Genomic DNA, 21560 nt, shown 5'->3' on the forward strand with positions numbered 1-21560 from the left:
CCTTTAAGTAGTCCCTGAACTCGTCAGAGAGATACTCGCCACCTCGATCAGATCAAAGGGCTTTAATTTTTCTCCCCAACTGTTTCTCAACCTCTTGTCTAAACTCTTTGAACTTTTCAAAGGATTCAGACTTGTGTCTCATTAGGTATACGTAATCATATCATGAGAAATCATCTGTGAAAGTGATGAAATACACATGTTGATTCTGAGTCCTAACACTCAGGGGACCACATACATCAGTATGTATTCGGTCAAGTGTGCCTGTACATCTTTCAGGCTTACTGTTAAATGGCTGTTTCAACATGTTGCCTTGTAGGCAAGGCTCACAGGTGGGAAGATCTTCTACAGTTAGAAAATCTAAAGGACCATCCTTTACCAACCTTGTGATTCGGTCAACACCGATGTGGCCAAGTCGATAATGCCACAGACACGTGGGATTAACTGTATCACGGGCTCTCTTCTTGGGGATTTCAGTGGACGTAGTTTCGGTTATGTTAGTTTCTAGAGAAGGATGTAGAACATAGAGACCATTCTCCAGTTCCCCGTATGCGATGAATCTGTTATTTCTTTTAATAGTAATCGTATTACTAAAGAAGACAAAATAACCATCTACACACAGTTTTGAAACAGAAATCAAATTTCTTCTTAAGTTTTGTACATAAAGACAATCTTTGAGTACAACTTTTTCTTCTCTAAAAAATAACTCCACAGTTCCTATTGCCACGGCTACAACAGTTGTAGTAATCCCCAAGTAGAGAGTGACTTCTCCTTCACTCAGCCTTCTGCTTACCTTGAACCCCTGCAGTGAGTTACACGCATTAGTTGAAGCCCTGGAGTCAATACACCAGGACGCAGAAGCTACCAATAAATTGGTTTCTATAACACAAGTTTCGAAATTACCTTTCTTGGATTCCAGGTAGGCAGGACAATTCCCTTTCTAGTGGCCTGTCTTCTTGTAGAAGTGACAGGCATCTGATGCTTTGTATTTTTTCTGCCTTTTGTTCTTAGTGGCTTTCTTCTGAGGCTTCTTTGCCTTCTTCTTTCTCTTGCCCATTTTGTTAGCTTCAACAAGCATATCTACAGGCTCATCCTTTTTAATCAGTTCTTCAGCTCTTCGCAACTTATTGCTGAGCTCTTGCAAGCTGACATTCAATTTGTTCATGTTATAGTTCATGATGAACGGATTAAAGGAAGGAGGCAAAGAATTAAGGATAGCATCTATCTGGGTTGCGAGGTCCAGCCCAAATCCTAGAGCCTCTAGTTTGTTGATATAACTCATCATCCGAAGACAATGGTCATGAACTTGTTGGCCCTTAGACGTTTGAGTGGTCATGAACTATTTCAAGACCTTTTGTCGAGTAGAATGATTCTGCTCTTCATACATCGTCCTCAGGCTGTCCAATATGTCCTTGGCATGTTCGATCTGATCAAACTGTCTCTGTATTGGGTTGTCCAAGGAGGCGATGATGTAACACCGGGCTAGGGAGTTTTTCTCCTCCCATTCCTGATAGTCTCTCCTTCGAGCCTTAGAAGCCCTGTCACCCGGACGCTCTGGGGTAGGATTCTTTGCCACTTTGTCCAGCTTTTCTGTAACTAGGACCAGCATAAGGTTCCTGTACTATTCAGCATAGTTTGGGCCCTTAAGCTTGTTGTCATCAAGAAGCTTTGCAAAAGATCCGTTTGCCATTTTCTGATAAAAGAGAAAACAACAGTCCACAACCTAATTTGATTCATGTTCATTTCATAGATATGGCTTTTAATCTACGATCCATTTCCATTTATTCATCTCTAAGATTGCAGAGCGCCTTCTCCCTAATTGCACAGGTTCAGATCTGAAATAGAATGGTTCAAGATTTGAACCATGGCTCTGATACCACTAAAGGGATAGGAAACCATCATATGGATGCCCAAGATTGCGGAATAAAGGGGTTGCGAATTTCAAAAAATTTTCTTTCCCTTCAACTGGGAATCGAATTCCCTATTTAGAAAATCATATTTTCAAGGATCATTCTTGAACCATAAACTGAACCAGATCTGAACCAAAAGGAGGAGAGAGAGATAATACCTGATACAGAGAAATAATATCTCTCAACGGAGGTGTTCACGCCCAAGGTAGAAACCAAAATCTACTCCCACTGAAGATGGCGCAGTGCAGGGTGGAGCAGAATCAGCAGTGTCCTTCCTAAGAACTTGATTCTTCCCAAGAATCACCTGGGCGGCTAGTGAATACACTCTTACCAATCTTTTCTCCAAAAGATTGGAATCAAGATCTGATCTTGATTTCTCCCAAGCAATGGAGATCGAACTGCTATAGGCGGCGGCTGCAGGAAGGAGGCGGCTAGAGAGAATTTGCAGGGTGCAAAATTCTCTCCTCTGTGATCTCAGCTCTGAAGACAAGACTGTTGCTGGTGATTGTGTTTTCTGGATGTCTAAAGGCAGCCACCCCCTCTTCCTTTTATAGACTTAAAGGGATCAGTTCCTAATCCCATAGGAGTTGCTAACCCAAATCATATCTGGATTAGAAGTCCCTTTAAGATAAGGGATAATCCTTATCTTATCTATAGATTAGATCAGCCAGCTCCTAATCTAATTAGGAAGTTTCCAAATCTAAATATCATTTAGATCTTGGACTCTCTGAGTGGATAGGGTGTGGGCCCAATCCTATCAGTTGATCTTATCTCAGAATTCGCCCCTTAAAGACTAATCAAATTAGCACAGTTCGAAATGGGATTAAGGCCCATTAAGGGTAATGTATTCATTAAGCCTTCCAAACTGCTGCCCAGTTGGGCTTCCTTGTATGGGTTATGTATTCATTAAGCCTTCCATACACTGTTATGGATAGTGCACCCCTAGAAACCCATCAGATGGGCTCTATGGGCCCAACACTTACCCTAAGTGGTCCCTGGGCCAAGCCACCTTGTAACACGCAGGGGCTGTGGGCAGATGCATGATTAGCCCATCAGGTATTATCTTCAATGGCCTTACACTTAACCTCTCAGCCCATAATGATCATACACTGCCCAACAAGAGAGGACCTCTCCCTCGGCTGCAAGGAACAGTGCTGCACTCTCTCAAGTATGGATCCGGGAATTAAAACCTTTTGCAAACTTTTCAAAACCATAATATATATATACCTTTTCTATCTCATATAAAATATATTTTGCAAAACAAATCTCAACGATTGAAATCAGCTGCCGGCAATCTTGGTTTCCATTAGTGAGAGTGCATCCTCGATCATTACCTTTGTCCGACAAAGGGGCTGATCCTGTAACTATGATCACCCACTAAGATGAATTCTCAGACAGTCCCAACATTCCCAGGTTTTGACACCGCTGAGGATCTCACTGTTTGGTATATCAAAGACAGCCCAATCCGCACCTAGTGCAGTATCATAATTGAGTTTAGGGGTCGGGTGTAATTTTCCAGTTTTGCCCATCAATCTCCAAGGTCCAGGGCAATACTGGAAATCTAGTCCAGTTCAAAGATTCAATTAATCCCACATTGTATGTGCTTAGGGTCTCACCCCGGTAGCTGAGACAAGCCACCCCAACCGACTTGGTGGCACCACAATGTCAGCCTTGTCAGGATAGGTCTCCCTAGGCCGACCCACTGGCTGTGAACATTCTAAACTAACACGAGTCTCATTAAGTGTTCAGTTTAAGGGTATTACATAGAAACATACCAAGGGTACACGAATCAAATATGCACTTTTATTCATTTACAATAAATTCATAAAGTACATCATTTTGATTGAAGCTAGGGGCATACAAAACTGTTTAACAGAATCCTCCCACGGCATTGGCTTGCTGCATCAGGCCATCTTGTAGTGATGGACACATGTCCGTAGGATGTCCAGGGATCGAACAGATACCACAAACCCTGGCAGTTTGTAACTGACCTACTGCGAGCTGCTTAACCAAAGCAGTTATATCAGAAATCTGGTTTTCTAAATTTGCATGGCTTACCTCGTTAACCCTTCTAATGGTACCTTCTATCCTTGTACCGAATTGCTGAGAATTTTCGGCCATATTGGAGATTAATTCCCTGGCCGCTTCAGGTGTCTTGTTCACTAGAGCTCCTCCATTGGTTGCATCGACCATATTTCTATCCATGGGCTGAAGCCCTTCATAGAAGTATTGGATTAACAATTGTTCAGGAATTTGGTGGTGGGGACAACTAGCAACAAGTTGCTTAAACCTTTCCCAATATTCATATAATGTCTCACCACCAAACTACTGAACTCCACATATTTCTTTTCTTATATTCGCAGCTCAGGATGCAGGAAAATATTTATCTAAAAATATCCTATTCATTTCATCCCATGTGCGTACTGAACTGAGAGGGAGAATATACAACCAATTCTTTACTTTATCTCTTAAAGTAAATGGAAAGGCTATGAGTTTTACCTGGTCATCAGTCATACCGTGGGGTTTCGTGCTTGAATAGATGACATGAAATTCCTTTAGATGTTTGTGAGGGTCCTCACCTGGGAAACCATGAAATAGGGGCAATAGTTGAATCAAACCAGATTTGAGTTCAAAGGCTACCTCAACAGTGGGGTACGTGATGCATAAGGGTTGTTGGTTCATAATTGGTGTAGCCAACTCCCTTAATGTCCTCTCTCTGTCAGCCATTCTTTCTTCTTCTTCGAAGATGGGTAGATCACAAGCAGATAAATCACAATCTGAGTTCACCCTTTTAGGTGAATGATCCTTCCTTTGTTTCGCCTCCTTCCTTAAATGACTGGTGGTCTTTTCAATTTTGGGGTTGTACTTGAGTTTACCTCATTGAGAAGCATGAGTCATAAATTTGAAGGTTAACAGAGACAAGGTAATATCTAAGAAATTAAAGTTGCTCCCTGGCAATGGCGCCAAAATTTTGATGGGTTGTCGAAGCCCTTAAAATTAATATTAGTCCCACAATAAAATATTTGCGGTAAAAGTAGTTCTAGGTCAAATCCCACAGGGAGCAAATCAATAATATCTTAGCCGAATGAGTAATGTGATTGAGTGAGAGAATTTAAATACTGAAATTAAAAGAAAAGAAAATAAATAGTAACTTAAACAAACAAGAGAAAATCAGTCTTATCGAATTCTGGTTCAAGGGTTCAGGTTGAATCGATTGGCCATCGATCCTAGGTAAATTTCAGCATTCTTGTGATTCAATCATTTAACCTTAGATTTATTAGGATAGCCATGATAAACCTTGTGTTTTCCTAAATCAGTTGACCAAACCCAGCATTCAATCAACATTTATCACCACTCAACTGGGTACGATAGCATTCCATATTAACCGGTGATAGCATTAAGATTTGTGAAAATAGTTAAACCAAAACAACAATAATTGAGATAGCTGCAATTATTGAATCTTGTTCCATCGATTCCTTTTAGGTTAAACCATGTCAATACATTGGTCAGGGGCTGTCATGAACAATTGACCCAAAAAGATATCAACCTCATTGCTACTTCTACCATTATTCGTGACAATTACGGATCACCGAAATCATGGATAGCAGAAGGAAAATCAACATTAATTCAGTTTGTCAAACTAATTAACATCAACATCCAATAAAAATATGCACAAGAATCAATGAATATTTGAATTAAAAAGCAAAAAAATAAATTAACTACAGAACCTCACAATAACACAACCAAACCTCTTCCCTTGAACCAGAAAAAGAAGTTTAGCTGCTCATGATCTGCGCAATTTCCATGCTTTGCTTCTCCATAGCCGAATTGCTTTCTTGAGCTTCTTGGTCTTCTTGATGATCTCTTGGATCTAGGAGTGAGTGATGCTAGAGCTGGTTCACCCCCCTCTTTATATAGCCAAAGGAGAGAGCTGCTTTCAAACTCCTTCTAGGAGATCATCTTATCTTTAGGGAGTCTTGATCTTCTTTGAACTAATCCTATCCTATCTCTTATCTAATGATCTAATCTCAATCTTCTTATCTCTCTAGGATTACATTCAAGACTTTAGATCTGATAAGACTCTATCATTGGAGATTACATTCGAAATTCGGACGCTTAACTCTTGAATTCAATTTGGGTTGCTTTAAAACTTGGGCTACTTCAAGGTACTTCTGCGAATTAGGCTTAAGTTGTGAAATGGGCCTAGTTGCGAACTTGCTCCGACTTCGGGTTCATTTTAGTAATAGATTCAGGCCGAATATTTCAAAACCGAAAACATAAAAGTTGTGGGCCTTCATTTCAACTTTCTAATACTTCTTGAATTATCCAATTCGGAGTCCAAAATTGAGAGTTAGGCCCAGATTACTGACTGTCAATGAACTGTGCAAAATCACCCGATTTGCCCTGTTTTCTTCGAATTACCTTCTTTATTGCCCTGAATCGAAATACAAGAGTAATGAGTTCATTTAAATGCTAAAGTAATGTAAAAAGATGAAAATTAGGGGACAAAAATAGGGTTCTTTTCAGTCTCATCACTCAGCCATTCCCTCCATCTTATGTCTTAACCATTCAATCCTAGATGTTCTAATCTACACCCTCCATTTCTAGGCACCCAAATCTCAGCCCTACATATGCCTTCTCCTTTCAGCCATAGGATCACCCAAAACCATCTTAAACATCCATTAAAAACCCTAGGGCACCCATATTTTTGTTAAAACCTAGCTTCTGTCCCCCTCTTTCTCTCTAATTCTAGTTATATCCACCATTCTATATGAAAAGGACCCCAGGTACCTAGTTAACAAGGCTAAGGTTTCTTAAGGAGTTTAAGGGTTGTAGAAGGGGAGGACGCCTAGTTCTTGTCAGGAGGGGTTCCTGTAAGCTGTTCAACCAATCTGCAAATACCACCGCTGGATCTGATCAACCATTCTTATATTTGCTTTATTTTTTTTTTCTGTTATCTTTATTTTTGCAATCTTTTAAATTTAATTCTTGTTCATTTCTCTATTTTGAAAATCTGAATTTGTTCGGTTTAAGGCTAAGGTGTGTCAAGGGGTTCGAGGGTTGTAGAAAGGACGGATGACCAATTCTCGTCATGAGGGGTTTCTGCATGCTATCTGGCTGATCTATAGCTACCACCACCGGATCCATTTTCTAGATCATCTTTTTTTTATTTATTTCTTTTATTTCCTTTGTTGATTCCCATACTTATTAAATTCTGATTTTTATTTATTCTTTTGTTTAAGTTCAAAACATTTAATTTCAGCAATAATATATTCTATTTTCTTATTTTCTGCAATTTTCGATTGTGTTCTCTCTCCCGGATTTAAGTACGTAATTATTTTTCCCTTGCTTCCTTGTATATACGATCCATTCTCATCACTTTATTGCATTGATAGATGTTTGAGAATCGGAGTAAAATTAACAATGTTTAAACTGGTGTTCTGAAGTGTTACGATGAACACTTCTGGACACACTAGTTCCCTCTCCCTAATATGGAAGTACTAATAGATTCAACGGCGGGGCATGAACTCTTCTCCTTCCTAGACACTTACAATGGGTATAATCAAATCTTTATGGATCCCAAGGATGCCCCTCACATAGCCTTCAGAACACCAATAGGAAATTTCTACTATAAGATGATGCCTTTTGGGTTAAAGAATGCTGGGGCCACATACCAGAGAGCAATGACTAGTGTCTTCCATGATATGATCCACAAGGAGATAGAGTGCTAGAGTGCTAGGTGGATGACATAGTTGTCAAAACCAAGAAGAAAGAGGAACATCCCGAAGTTTTGAGAAAAATCTTTACCAGGTGCAGGGAATTCCAACTAAGGTTGAACTTGTTGAAATGTGTATTCAGAGTACAATCAGGCAAATTCTTAGTCTATCAAGTAGACCAAGATGGGATACACCCTGATGAAAACAAAGTCAACGTCATTCTAGATTTGCCGCCGCTAGTAAATCAGTCCCAGTTGAAGACTTTCCCTAGGAAGGTTTCCTATGTAAGGAGATTCATTCCTAATCTTACACATGCAGCCTTGCCATTAATGAAGTTGGTTAAGAAGGCTGCTTTGTTCAAATGGACCCAGGAGTACCAAGACACTTTTGAACAGTTGAAACAAACATTGGCCAAAGCACCTGCAATGAGGCCTCCCAAAGATGGGCAAGAATTCAATATGTATATTGCGACAGGATCGGAAGCCATAGGATGCCTGTTGGAATAGGAAGATGAAAGAAAACTAGAACTTCCAATTTACTATGCTAGTAGAACCCTCAAAGTAGCAGAAAAGAATTATTCCCACATGGAACAACAATGTCTAGCCATGGTCTTCGCCACACAGAAATTTAGGCATTATATTCTGGGGAAAAAGGTGCGGCTCATCGCACAAAGTGTGATAAGAATAAAAATTATCATATTTTTATCCCTAAATATTCAGTCTTTTATACTTACTTAGTACTTCATTGGACTCATTATGCTTGTATTTCGATTCAGGGCATGAAACAAGGCGTCAGGAGAAAAATAAGGCTAATCGGGTCATTTTGCACAATTTCGGCACTGCATAGTAATCTGGGCATAACTCTCCCATCTAGACTCTGATTGAGATGATTCAAGATGCATTAGAAAGATAAGGAAAAACTCTACAACTTCATGTTTTGAGTTTTGATAAATATAGAACAATAAAAGTCAAACTCGGGCCCAAAATCTGAGCAAATTCGTACGCCTTGCAACAACCCAATTCGTTAAAGAAGCCCAATATGAATACAAGAATAAGAAAACTGCAAAGTGTCTTATTAGATTTAATTTTCTGATGTAATTCTAGAAAGATAAAGGAGATTGAGATTACCAGATAAGAGATAGGATATAATTAGATCTAAACTAATCATTAGGAATTAGGACTTTCTATTTTTGAGAAAGAACTCCAAAAAGGAGATGGAAACAGCCCCTCCTCCTAAAGCTATATAAAGGGGGGGTCAGACTAGCACCAGGCATCATTCAATCTGAAGAGCAATCAAAAGTCTTCCAAGAGAGCTTCAACTTTCAAGGAAGCAGTCAGTAACCTAGGAGGAGAAGAAAGCGGCGGCAAGGAGAAGACAAGCTCATCGATCTCAACTTCAAGGGTGACATCATGAGTTCTTTCTTATACCTTGTTTGTTTAATCTTTTTTATCATGAACTAGTTTATTTATAGCTGCGGCTATGGAAAGCCTAACCACGATCATTGATGTGGCTCATTGTGACACAAGCAAGTGCACTAACTGTTCAAGTAGTAAAGTAATGAATAGAGTATCATTCCCATGAGGATTTATGTAACAAGTATCAATACTAAATTGAGTACTTCTTATCTGATTAACAAATAAATCAAAACTTTAATGAAAGCTAAAAATCCTAAACTAAAATCTATTTAAATCATTGGCCCAATTGCCTTCAAATCAGGTTAGAAGAGTAAGCAGTAAATGTCAATCTCAGAATTTAACAATCTATCAATTTGGATCATTCAAATAAATCCTGATTGAGCCTTTGTTTGGTGAAACCCCAAGGTCATGAACAGCTTCTCTCAAGCACATGTTCATCCTATGCATGAGTGATGGTTCTTCTATCTCTAACAAGAATCTAATCCCTATGCATGCATTTCTTCAAACACTTCTATGGCATCAATTCAAATCTGAATTGATCACTAACCTTGCACTCAATTCAGTTATTGAATAGTAGATCTGAATTCCTAGAGTCTCTCTCAAGCACTCTAGGAATTCCAAGCTTTAAATTCATTTGGCCAATCTGAAATTTGTAGATCTAAATTCTCTTTCAAGCAATTCAGATCTTGCAATCTCAGATCTAAGAATTCAGAACTTAATTTTGAAGGTTAATTGGTCGAATTAATCTACAATTTAACCCCTATTAAAGAAACTTCAAGTACAACTCATAACCATTCGAATGAATCAAAAAGAATTTGATTGCTGAACTGAAATTTTACAAACTGAAATACATCAAGAAAGAATGGAAGAAGGAGAAAGTGGAAAGAAAATATAACAAAGAAACTGAATTCAAATTAAAGGAGAATGAAACTACAATTGAGTTATTACAAAAGATCTTTGAATCACAAACCCCCAATTTCGAACTAACCTTCTTCTTCTTGCTTGCTTGACTTGAACTTCCTTCAGCCTTTCTTCTTCTTCTTCCTTGCGCCTAGCCTTCTTCTCTTCTCTTCTCTCAAGGTGGCCGAACCTCTAAGAGTGGGAGAGCCTTCCTCTCAAGCAATTGAACACCTCTCCCCCTTCCTAGAGACCTCCTTATATAGTTTTTCAAGGGGGCTCTTTCCCCTTCTTGAAGCCTCTAGAATGGGGTGTATTACACCCCTTTCTTGAACTTTCTAGAGCTCTCTTGAAAGCCTCCTAAGGGTTGCTATTTGGGCTGCACTTAGGCTCTTTCTTAGCACATGATAGCTATACTTTGAGCTGCTCTTTTGGGCTGAGAATGGGTCTTCTTTGCTGGGCTGAATTCTACTCTTAGCTAGGCTTTCTTTTCTTAGGTTTTCTCAAGGAATCCACTTGCTCTTCTTGGGCCGAAGTGCTCTCTCTTGCTTTTACAACCAGGCTGTGATGAAATTAGTCTTTTTGAACATTCTTTTCTTGCCTTTTTCCTTCATTTTCTTGGATTAATTATCCTTGAAACTTATTCTTAGCATTAAGCTAAATTAAGGCAAAAATTAATAAAACTGACATAAAAATCTATGCTAAAGTCCACAAAAATTATAGATAAATTGTAGGTTCAACAAATACCCCACACTTAAGCTTTTGCTTGTCCTCAAGCAAAGACATCAGCCATAAACTGAACATTTCCCCCCTTCTGTTCTCACCATTTACCTGGTGAACTTTTTAAGATAGAAATGCATTGAGTAGTCAGGGAACTTTTGTAAGTGCTCAACTCTTATTCTTTTAAATTACCATTTAACATATGTATAAAATCCAAGGAAAGGAGAATATGAATTTCATCATAGTCTAACCTTCACTCCTATTTCATATATAAATCAGCTCCTTAATTGTCAAGGTTAATAATCAAATTTCACTAAGTTTCACATCTGTAACTAAATCTTAATGAGAGTTCAACTTTAGAGTGCCCCTTTGAACCTCAGTTGTCACCACAATTACTTATTTCTAAGGGTGAGTGCATCTTATGCTCCATCTCACCCTTCTCTTCTTCTTTTTTCTGGTATGAATGCATTTTATGCTCCATCTCACACACTATTCTCTCTCTTTTTCTTTTTTTTTTTTTTGTGTGAGTGCATCTTATGCTCCAGCTCACACTGGTCACTTACTAGAGGTAGGTAAATAGGACTCATGTTCTGAGCTGCTAGTTTTACTACGCAACTCAAAATAGCAGAGTCAATTTGGGATTTTGTCTTTCTTTGCAATTATTGAACCTTAAGAATCAGCACTTCAGATGTGCACTAGATCTCTTGACCATTAACCATGAAATCAAGGGCTTCCATACACATGAAAATAGTTAGGGCTAGTCATGCTGAAAGGCATATTCAGCTCCCCTTTTCTCATGCATATATCAAATTGGGTCACTCACAAGAATAAAAACTTAACAAGTACATCAGTCTCCCTCAACTCATTGAATTCCTTCTTAAAAATCATCAAATAAATAGTAATGAACTTGAGGGGTTCTAGTCTTTTTTTGGTTGTCATTGCTTACATATGTGTGTTGGGGTGAATGAGGTGCATGATTTCATCCCCCATACCCTAGACTTGGGCTCACTCCCCTGCACTTAAGATGAGCATTGTCCTCAAATTGCCCTGAAGATTGTTAGGGAGTCATAATAAAACCAACAAGAGTAATACCAAGGAAAGAAAAGGGTGTATAGAGGGCTCCCTGAAGATTGTTTTCAAATTTTGCAATGGTTATTTTGGTGGGAGGCCTCTTTTCCTAGAAATTACTTCAAACTAGAAGGAGAGATCAGAAGCTTTATTCTAACTAATAATCTAAGCCAAACAATAAAAAGACTACTATACACAATTCCAAACAATGTAAATAATTTAACCAATCTGTAATACACAACAAAAACTTACAAGGCCAAGAAGTTTGAATTCTATCTAACAAAAAAAAAATCAAAACCAAGATCAAAAGCCAATATAAATATCTCTTGGAATCTGATATGAAAGTGATAAATAAGTGATTTACAAGATTGAAACTAGCCTAGAAGTTTAAGAGTTCTTGAAATCAGCACACTATCAAAGTTATTTGATTTTTTTTTTTTGTTGTGTGCTCAGATCTGCATTAGAATTTCAGCAATGTAAGTGAATGCATGCAGATCTGATCCACACTAATAATTTTGCAAACTAGAAAGACATAGCTCCATTACTGAAACTAAACCAACATTCAAGTGTGAAGTAGATGTTCAATGGAAAAGAGAGCTAGCTAAATCAGCAATGGAGTTTATTACACACTATTCTAAACTTAAATGAATTTATGATCTTTAGGCTGCTCTTCAAGTTCTAACCATAAAAAAAATCAGATCTGAAAACTTAACTTTTGAGAACAGTCACTTACAAAAATTCCAAACCTAATATCAATAAGTAGGTCTAAAATTTGTTGCAGTTAGATCTGAAATAAGTCTAATCCTAGGAGCTTAAGACTTCTCTTTCAAGTCCCAACTTAAATGTCTTGTATGCCTCAATTGATTGCAGAGACCTGAAATCAGATCTGCAAACTTACCTACTGAGAACAACCACTTTTGGATCTGAGTTCAAATCTGAAATTACAGTAGCCACTGATACTGAAACCAGTGGTCATTGTGAATTTTTATAGCAGCTGAAATCAAATACACAGCTATTTATTCAATCATATACAGCAACTACTTGATGCTAAGACAGTGGATCTGAAAAAAAATGCTGCACTCAAGGATACATCAATTAGGTCTGGGATCAGATCTGATTTGAATTAGGGCTGATATCATATCTGATCTGAAAAATATATTAAGAGGACCTAAAATAAATTGAAACAAGTCCTAAGTTAGGCTTGGTTTAAGGATTTTAAGCCCTACAATTGAAGACCAAACCTGTATAACTCATGCATATCAAACAATTGCTAAGACCCAAAATCAGGTTTGCAATGTTTGGCATTGTTAACTACTATAATTCAGACAGAACAAAACTCAGTCCGTAGATATTTCAAATCAGAACTCATATCAGACTACCTACATTTCAGGTCTGCAACTTTATTAGAAATCAGAGCTGGACATTAAAAACTTTAAATTTAGAAATGGACATCCAAGCCTATGTGACTCATATTAAGTAATTGCAAAAATCTGAAATCAGATCTGCAACTTTATACTGTAAGCAGCCTTGATTCAGATCTGAATGCCAGTACATCAAAAATATGAAGCTCTTTTTGGACCTTTCAGGCCTCACAAACATCAGTCCTAATCCAATCCAAACATCAATCCATAGCCAATTCAGATCGGGTGCAAGTGATTTAAAAGATAACAAAACATCAAGTTCACAAAAATTTCAGATCATGTACTTATACTGCCTCAGATTCTCATGCACTTCAGATCTGATTTTACCATTCATGGCTTAAATTTTCATCAATGAGGCAAGTCTGATGCATCAAATTGTGAATTGGGTGCTATCACTACCCGAATTCACATCAAAATTGAGTAGGTTCAGGTCTGAGTTTAGATGAACTCAGATCTGAACCTAGCAGAATGCAAACCTGCAACCGGCTGAACTCAGATCTGAACTTCAAATTTGATTTTCAGATTTGAAAGCTCACATGCTATTCTTTCATTGTTTTCTTTTTCTTTTCTTGTTCTATTTTTTTTCTTTTTAAAAATGAAGAAAACTAAAACAAAATACAGCAATGTAACCAAAATCTTTTTGGATGAGTAGAATTATAATTTTTTTTAGAACAAAAGAATAAGTGAAATTTGATTTACATAAGCTACATTAAAACTGAAACTAAGGATGGAACAATCATGTATCAAGAGCAGAAACATGGCTTCCTCGATGTAGCCCTTGATAGAGTATACACTTATTGGAATGTAGTACACACAGTTGCACACACCCATTCAGATCTGCTAGACTTTCTATTCATGCACAGCTGAAATCAGAGCTATCTAACTCAAAAAATTTCAAAGATCAGCCCAGGACCATTCACAATGCCAATTTAGTAATGTTAATTGTAATACAAACATGTTCTCAAACCTGCCCTGATCAGCCTTGCTGTAGTAGGTAGCAGCCTTGCTAGGTCTGGACTTACTAAAAACACTTAGGAAGCTCTGCTTTTCATTAGATATCTGAGGTATCACAAATTTTTAATTCAAACATACATCTTCTCCGATACATTAGCTTGGTTATAAGTGCATAGAGCAGAGAAAATAGTTCATCAAAAATTCAAAGTTCTGGTTCAGTCCTCAACTACAATTCGGATTCGGATTAGTTCAGATGCTGCTACCAAAGTGCTTTTGGGGGAACACCATAAGTCCCCTAGGGTGAATTAGGTGGTGATGATACTCAATTCCCCTCAAAATTGCATTAGTTCAGGTCTGAGTACAGATGAACTCAGATCTGAACTGTTGTAGATCTGTAACAACCAAAGTGATAACTAAACTCAGATCTGAGTTCCATTGCTATACAGATCTGAGTTATGGTGTTAAATGCCCTTCTTTACTATCCAATTATTTTGGGGCATGCAGATGGATAATAGGGTGAGTTTGGGTGATGATGGCTCCCAATTCACCTCATGATTGCATCAATTCAGGTTTGAGTTCTGATGACCTCAGATCTGAACTGTTGCAGATCTGCAATATCAAAAGAGAAGTCTGAAATAGAAAAATGTGTGGAAGTGTTGCATTGCATTAAAACTATTGAGGCCTCAAAAAAAAATTTCTCAAAATAAACACACTTTTCCTCAACCAAATCATCTCAAAAAATATCATAGTACAAGTTATCTAACATTGCAAAGTCTGCCCTGTATCCTTCTCTGTTCACAACCCCAGTTCAGATCTGGGTGATTTCAGATCTGAATTTCTTTACCCAATGCTATCCAGTTGTTTTTGGGAGATAGCAGATTTGTTCTAGGGTGTATTGGGGTAAAGATAACCCCCAATTACCCTTTAAATTTACATCAGTTCAGGTCTGAGTTCAAGAGTACTCAAATCTGAACTGTTGCAGATCTGCTACAGCAGAACTCAGATCTGAACTTAGATCTGAGTTTTGATCTGAATCCTTACCTTCCATTCTTTTGTTTATATGGTTCTTTTTTTTTCTTTTCATTTTCATATTTTTTTCTTTTTGTATTGAAAGAAAAAAAATTATAGAGGGCTGAAACATAAGTAGATATTTTTTTTCGGTTGAGTGCTGAAGTTCTGCTATAGCAGATCTGAGTACCGAATGCAACTCAGGTCTGCAACACTCATGATTTTGTTATTTTTTTTTCTTTTAGAGGGTAATAACTTCCAGATAGAAAGAAAAACAGGTCTCCTTTACTAAAACAAGGAAAATAAAGTAATCTACTAAAGAGAAAAGAAGCATAACTATAATAGTATAGTAGTTGCATTCAAAGCAAAAATGAAAAATTAAGCAAATTAAACCAACTATGAATGCAATGCTGAATGAGACCAGATTAAAAATGCTCAAGGTTTCCTAATATTGTTTCCCTAAATCCCTGGCAACGGTGCCAAAAACTTGATGTGGCTCATTGTGACACTAGCAAGTGCACTAACTGTTCAAGTAGTAAAGTAGTGAATAAAGTATCATTCCCATGAGGATTTAGGTAACAAGTATCAATACTAAATTGAGTACATCTTATCTGATTAACAAATAAATCAAAACTTTAATGAAAGCTAAAAATCCTAAACTAAAATCTATCTAAATCATTGGCCCAATTGCCTTCAAATCAGGTTAGAAGAGTAAGCAGTAAATGTCAATCTCAGAATTCAGCAATCTATCAATTTGGATCATTCGAATAAATCATGATTGAGCCTTGGTTTGGTGAAACCCCAAGGTCATGAATAGCCTCTCTCAAGCGCATGTTCATCCTATGCATGAGTGACGGTTCTTCTATTTCTAGCAATAATCTAATCCCCATGCATGCATTTCTTCAAACACTTCTAAGGCATCAATTCAAATCTGAATTGATCACCAACTGAATTGTGCAAGTTATCTCTAACCTTGCACTCAATTCAGTTCTTGAATAGTAGATCTGAATTCCTAGAGTCTCTCTCAAACACTCTAGGAATTCTAAGCTTTAAATCCATTCGGCCAATCTGAAATTTGCAGATCTGAATTCTCTTTCAAGCAATTCAGATCTGAGTTTTGAAGGTTAATTGGCCGAATTAATCTACAATTTAACCCTTATTCAAAAAACTTCAAGTACAATTCATAACCATTCGAATGAATCAAAAAGAATTTGATTGCTGAACTGAAATTTTACAAACTGAAATACATCAAGAAAGAATGGAAGAAGGAGAAAGTGGAAAGAAAATATAACAAAGAAACTGAATTCAAATTAAAGGAGAATGAAACTACAATTGAGTTATTACAAAAGATCTTTGAATCACAAACCCCCAATTTTGAACTCACCTTCTTCTTCTTGCTTGCTTGACTTGAACTTCCTTCAGCCTTTCTTCTTCTTCTTCCTTGCACCTAGCCTTCTTCTTTTCTCTTCTCTCAAGGTGGTCAAACCTCTAAGAGTGGAAGAGCCTTTCTCTCAAGCATTTGAACACCTCTCCCCCCTCCTAGAGGCCTCCTTATATAGTTTTTCAAGGGGGATCTTTCCCCTTCTTGAAGCCTCTAGAATGGGGTGTATTACACCCCTTTCTTGAACTTTCTAGAGCTCTATTGAAAGCCTCCTAAGGGTTGCTATTTGGGCTGCACTTAGGCTCTTTCTTAGCACATGATAGCTATACTTTGAGCTGCTCTTTTGGGCTGAGAATGGGTCTTCTTTGCTGGGCTGAATTATACTCTTAGCTAAGCTTTCTTTTCTTGGGTTTTCTCAAGGAATCCACTTGCTCTTCTTGGGCCGAAGTGCTCTCTCTTGCTTTCACAACCGGGCTGGGCTGAAATTGGTCTTTTTGAACATTCTTTTCTTGCTTTTTTCCTTCCTTTTCTTGGATTAATTATCCCTGAAACTTATTATTAGCATGAAGCTAAATTAAGGCAAAAATTAATAAAATCGACATAAAATTCCATGCTAAATCCTAAAAAATTATAGATAAATTGTAGGTTCCTCAACCATGGATTGATTTTTATTTAATTCAACCTAGATGTTTTTATTTTCATATTTTCTATGAGTTATTATGCGTAATGCAATTAGGAGCTTGGCCACCTCTTAGTTGATTTGGTTTATGTGAATGAACCGGAAGGGGAATTCATATAATAGACTAAATAACTCATAGTGTGAATTGAATGGTATATAGGAATATATATACATGATTTATCTGATGATATAGGTTTTTCATAGAATTTAACGCACTTTCTATCTTGAGAACTCTAATCGAGGAATCGAAGGGTTACTTGATAGAAGTAGGTTTGATATATCCTGGAAGGGAATATTAAATAAATTAGGAAAAACTTTAGCTTATGAAAATAATAAATTATCTTGGTTAATTTAATAAATTGATATTCATTAGAAAGGTTAGGTGGACTAATAGTCCTAACACTTTCAGTTAAATCGTTGCAAGTCCAGTCATTGATTGCCTTTGTTTTTATCTCTTTTCTTTTTCTATCTTTAGTTTTTAGTAGTTCCTATTGTTAGATCCAAAATTTAGTTGTCCAAATAATTGAGGGAAGCTATAGCTCTAATACTTATTTTGTTAAATCCTCGTGGGAGCGATATCTTTATACTACTTGATAACTAGTGTGCTTTCTAGGGTTATATAATTATAGCTATCAAGTTTTTGGAGCCGTTGCCGGGGATTTAATCCTAAAATAATATTAGAACTTGTTAACCTTGGTTAATTTGGAATTTACTCTTTATTTAATGTGTTCAAATTCTTGTTGTGTTCAGATTAGTTAGTTTATGGCACACACTAGAGGCGAAGAACTAGCAAAATTCAACCCTGAAATAGAGAGAACCCTTCGCATACTGCAAAGAGCCAACAAAAGTAAAGAGAGAGAGAGGGTTGAAGGAGGTGAACCAGTAGAAGAAGTTGAGGAAGAGATGGTAGACGAAGCAAATTAAACTCTTTTGAACTATGCTTGTCCAACAATTGATGGGGCTACTTCTAGCATTTGCAAGCCAATGATTCAAGCCAATAATTTCAAGATCAAGCCTGCGATTATCCAAATGATCCAAACGAGTATTCAGTTTAGTGGGTTGCCGAGTGATGATCCTAATGCGCATTTCATTAACTTCTTGGAAATATGCGACACATTCAAGCATAATGGAGTTAGCGATGATGCTATTAGGCTTAGACTTTTTCTATTCTCATTACGTGATAGAGCTAAGGATTGGCTTAACTCACTCCCTGCAGGAAGTATTACTACTTGGAATGACTTGACTCAAAAATTTTTGGCTAAGTATTTTCCTCCCTCTAAAATAGCAAAATTGATCAATGATATCACTGAAGGGATAGGATATCCATCAGATGGACGCCCAAATATTGCGGAATAAGGGGGCGAATTTCAAAAATTTTTCTCTCCCTTCAAGTGGGAATCATAATCCCTATTTAGAAAATCATATTTTCAAGGATCATTCTTGAAGCATAAACAAAACCAAATTTGAACCAAAAGGAGTAGGGAGGGATTATACCTGATACGGAGAAACAGTATCTCCCAATGGAGGTGTTCACGCCCAAGGAAGGATCTAAAATCTGCTCCCACTGAAGATGGCGCAGTGCAGGATGGTGCAGAATCAGTATTGTTCTTCCAAAAGAACTTGACCCTTCGCAAAAATCAACAGAATGGCTTGTGAATACAACTCCAATCAATCTTTTCTCCAAAAGATTGGTATCAAGATTGAATCTTGATTACTCCTATAGAGAGGAGGAGATCAAACTGCTAGAGGCGGCGAATACAGGAAGGAGGCGGCAAGAGAGTATTCACATGGTGCAAAATTCTCTCTTCTTGTGATTTCAGCTCTGAAGACAAGAATGTATTGGTTGCATGTCAAAAGGTTGCTGCTTCTTCCTCCTTTTATAATCTTAAAGGGATCAGCTCCTAATCCCATTAGGAGTGGCTACTCCAAATCATATTTGGATAAGAAGTCCCTTTAAGTGATAAGGGATAACCCTTATCTTATCTACAGATTAGATCAGCCATCTCCTAATCTAATTAGAAGGCTTCCAGATCTAAATCTTATTTAGATCTTGGACTCTCTAAGTGGATAGGCTTTGGGCCCAATCCTATCAGCTGATCCTTCTCAGAATTCGCCCCTTTAATTGATTGATCAAATCAGGCCAGTTCGAATGGGCTTAAGGCCCATTTAAGGTTATGTACCCACTTAGCCTTCCAAACTACTACCCAGTTGGGCTTCCTTGTATGGCATGGGACCCAAACATTGATCTACACATCAGCCACATGGGTTCGGCCCAACCTTTGTTACAAGGCCTGGCCGAATACACTGTAATGGACAGTGCACCCCTGAAACCCATCTTATGGGCTCTATGGGCCCAACACTTACCCTAAGTGGTCCCTGGGCCAATCCACCTTGTAACACCTAGGGACTGTGGGCAGATGCAAGATTAGCCCATCAAGTATTATCCTCAATGGCCTTACACTTAACCTCTTAGCCCATAATTATCATACACTACCCAACAAGAGAGGACCTCTCCCTCGGCTGCAAGGAATAGTGTTGCACTCTCTGCTTATATGGATCCCGGGAATTAAAACCTTTTGCAAATCATTTGAAAATCGTAATATATATACTTTTATATAACATATAAAATATATTTTGCAAAACAAATCTCAACAATTGAAATCGGCTACCGGAAGTCTTGGTTTCCATCAGTGAGAGTGCATCCCCGATCATTACCTTTGTCCGACAAAGGGGCTGATCCTGTCACTATGATCACCCACTCAGATGAATTCTCAAACTGTCCCAACATACCCAGGTTTTGACCCCCACTAAGGATCTCACTAATTGGTACATCAAAGATAGCTCAATCTAACATCTAGTGCATTATCATAATCGAGTCTAGGGGTCGGGTGTAACTTTCCAGTTTTGCCCATCAATCTCCAAGGTCTAGGGCAATACTGGAAATCTGGTTCAGTTCAAATATTCAATTAATCCTACACTGTATGTGCCTAGGGTCTCACTCTGGCAGCTGAGACAGGCCACCCCAACTGACTTGGTGGCACCACAATGTCAGCCTTGTCAGGATAGGTTTCCCTAGACCGAACCACTGGCTGTGAACATTCTAAACTAACACGAGTCTCATTAAGTGTCCAACTTAAGGGTATTACATAGAAACATACCAAGGGAAAATGAATCAAATATGCACTTTTATTCATTTACAATAAACTCATAAAGTACATCATCTTGATTGAAGCTAAGGGCATACAAAACTGTCTAACAATCACTATTTTGTTCAACTAAAGAGGGAATCTTTGTATGAGGCATGGGAACGATTTAAAGAGATGCTTAGGAAGTGTCCTCACCATGGAATACTAGTTTTTCATCAAATTCAAACTTTTTATAATGGTATTACTCCATCTAATCTTTCCATTATTGATTCAGCTGCAAGAGGAACAATCATGAGGAAAACTCCAGAGGAAGCCTACGATCTAGTGGAAGAGATGGTATCAAATAGCTACCAATGGAATAATGACTGAGCTGATTGAAGGGGAGTGCATCATCTAAATTCTTTTTCAGCTTTACCTTCTCAGCTTGCTACTTTGAATAAAAAATTAGGCAATCTTTGTGTTGCAGCAATAAATATGTCATCTTGTAATCCATGTGATCTTTGTGGCCAATTGGACATATAAATTCTGATTGTCAGGTAGGTAATCCTTTTGATTCACATGAAAGTGCTAATTTTGTTTCTCATGGTGGCAAGCCAAATTTCAACCCTTATTCAAATACATACAATTCAGGGTGAAAAAGTCATTTGAATTTTTCATGGAATAACAACCAACAAAAATCACCAATGGGATTTCAACAACAGCCACCCCCGCAAGAGAAGAAGGGAAATTTAGAGGACATGATTTCTAAGTCCATTAATACTGCTGAAGCAAAGTTCCAAGATCACGAAAAGAGATTATTAAATCAAGAGGCATCTATTAAGAACTTAGAAGATGAAGTGGGGCACCTCTTAGTTGATTTGGTTTATGAGTTATTATGCGTAATGCAATTAGGAGCTTGGCCACCTCTTAGTTGATTTGGTTTATGTGAATGAACCAGAAGGGGAATTCATATAATAGACTAAATAACTCATAGTGTGAATTGAATGGTATATAGGAGTATATATACATGATTCATTTGATGATACAGGTTTTTCATAGAACTTAACACACTTTCTATATCGAGAACTCTAATCGAGGAATCAAAGGGTTACTTGATAGAAGTAGGTTTGATATTTCCTGAAAGGGAATATTAAATGAATTAGGAAAAACTTCAACTTATGAAAATAATAAATTATCTTGGTTAATTTAATAAATTGATATTCATTGGAAAGGTTAGGTGGACCAATAGTCTTGACACTTTCAATTAA

The 21560-nt window shown here is 37.6% G+C and overlaps 1 non-coding gene across 1 annotated transcript; it reads right to left on the reverse strand.

Moving 5' to 3' along the window:
• Window positions 1–20412: 20412 nt before the first annotated feature.
• Window positions 20413–20516, reverse strand: LOC148852749 (small nucleolar RNA R71). Its single transcript, XR_016100095.1, has one exon. It is a non-coding gene; the product is annotated as a small nucleolar RNA R71 (small nucleolar RNA).
• Window positions 20517–21560: the final 1044 nt, after the last annotated feature.

This window comes from Nelumbo lutea, chromosome 5 (genome assembly GCF_056320005.1).
Source record: "Nelumbo lutea isolate HS-2025 chromosome 5, American lotus-T2T, whole genome shotgun sequence".
Classification (NCBI taxonomy): Eukaryota; Viridiplantae; Streptophyta; class Magnoliopsida; order Proteales; family Nelumbonaceae; genus Nelumbo; species Nelumbo lutea.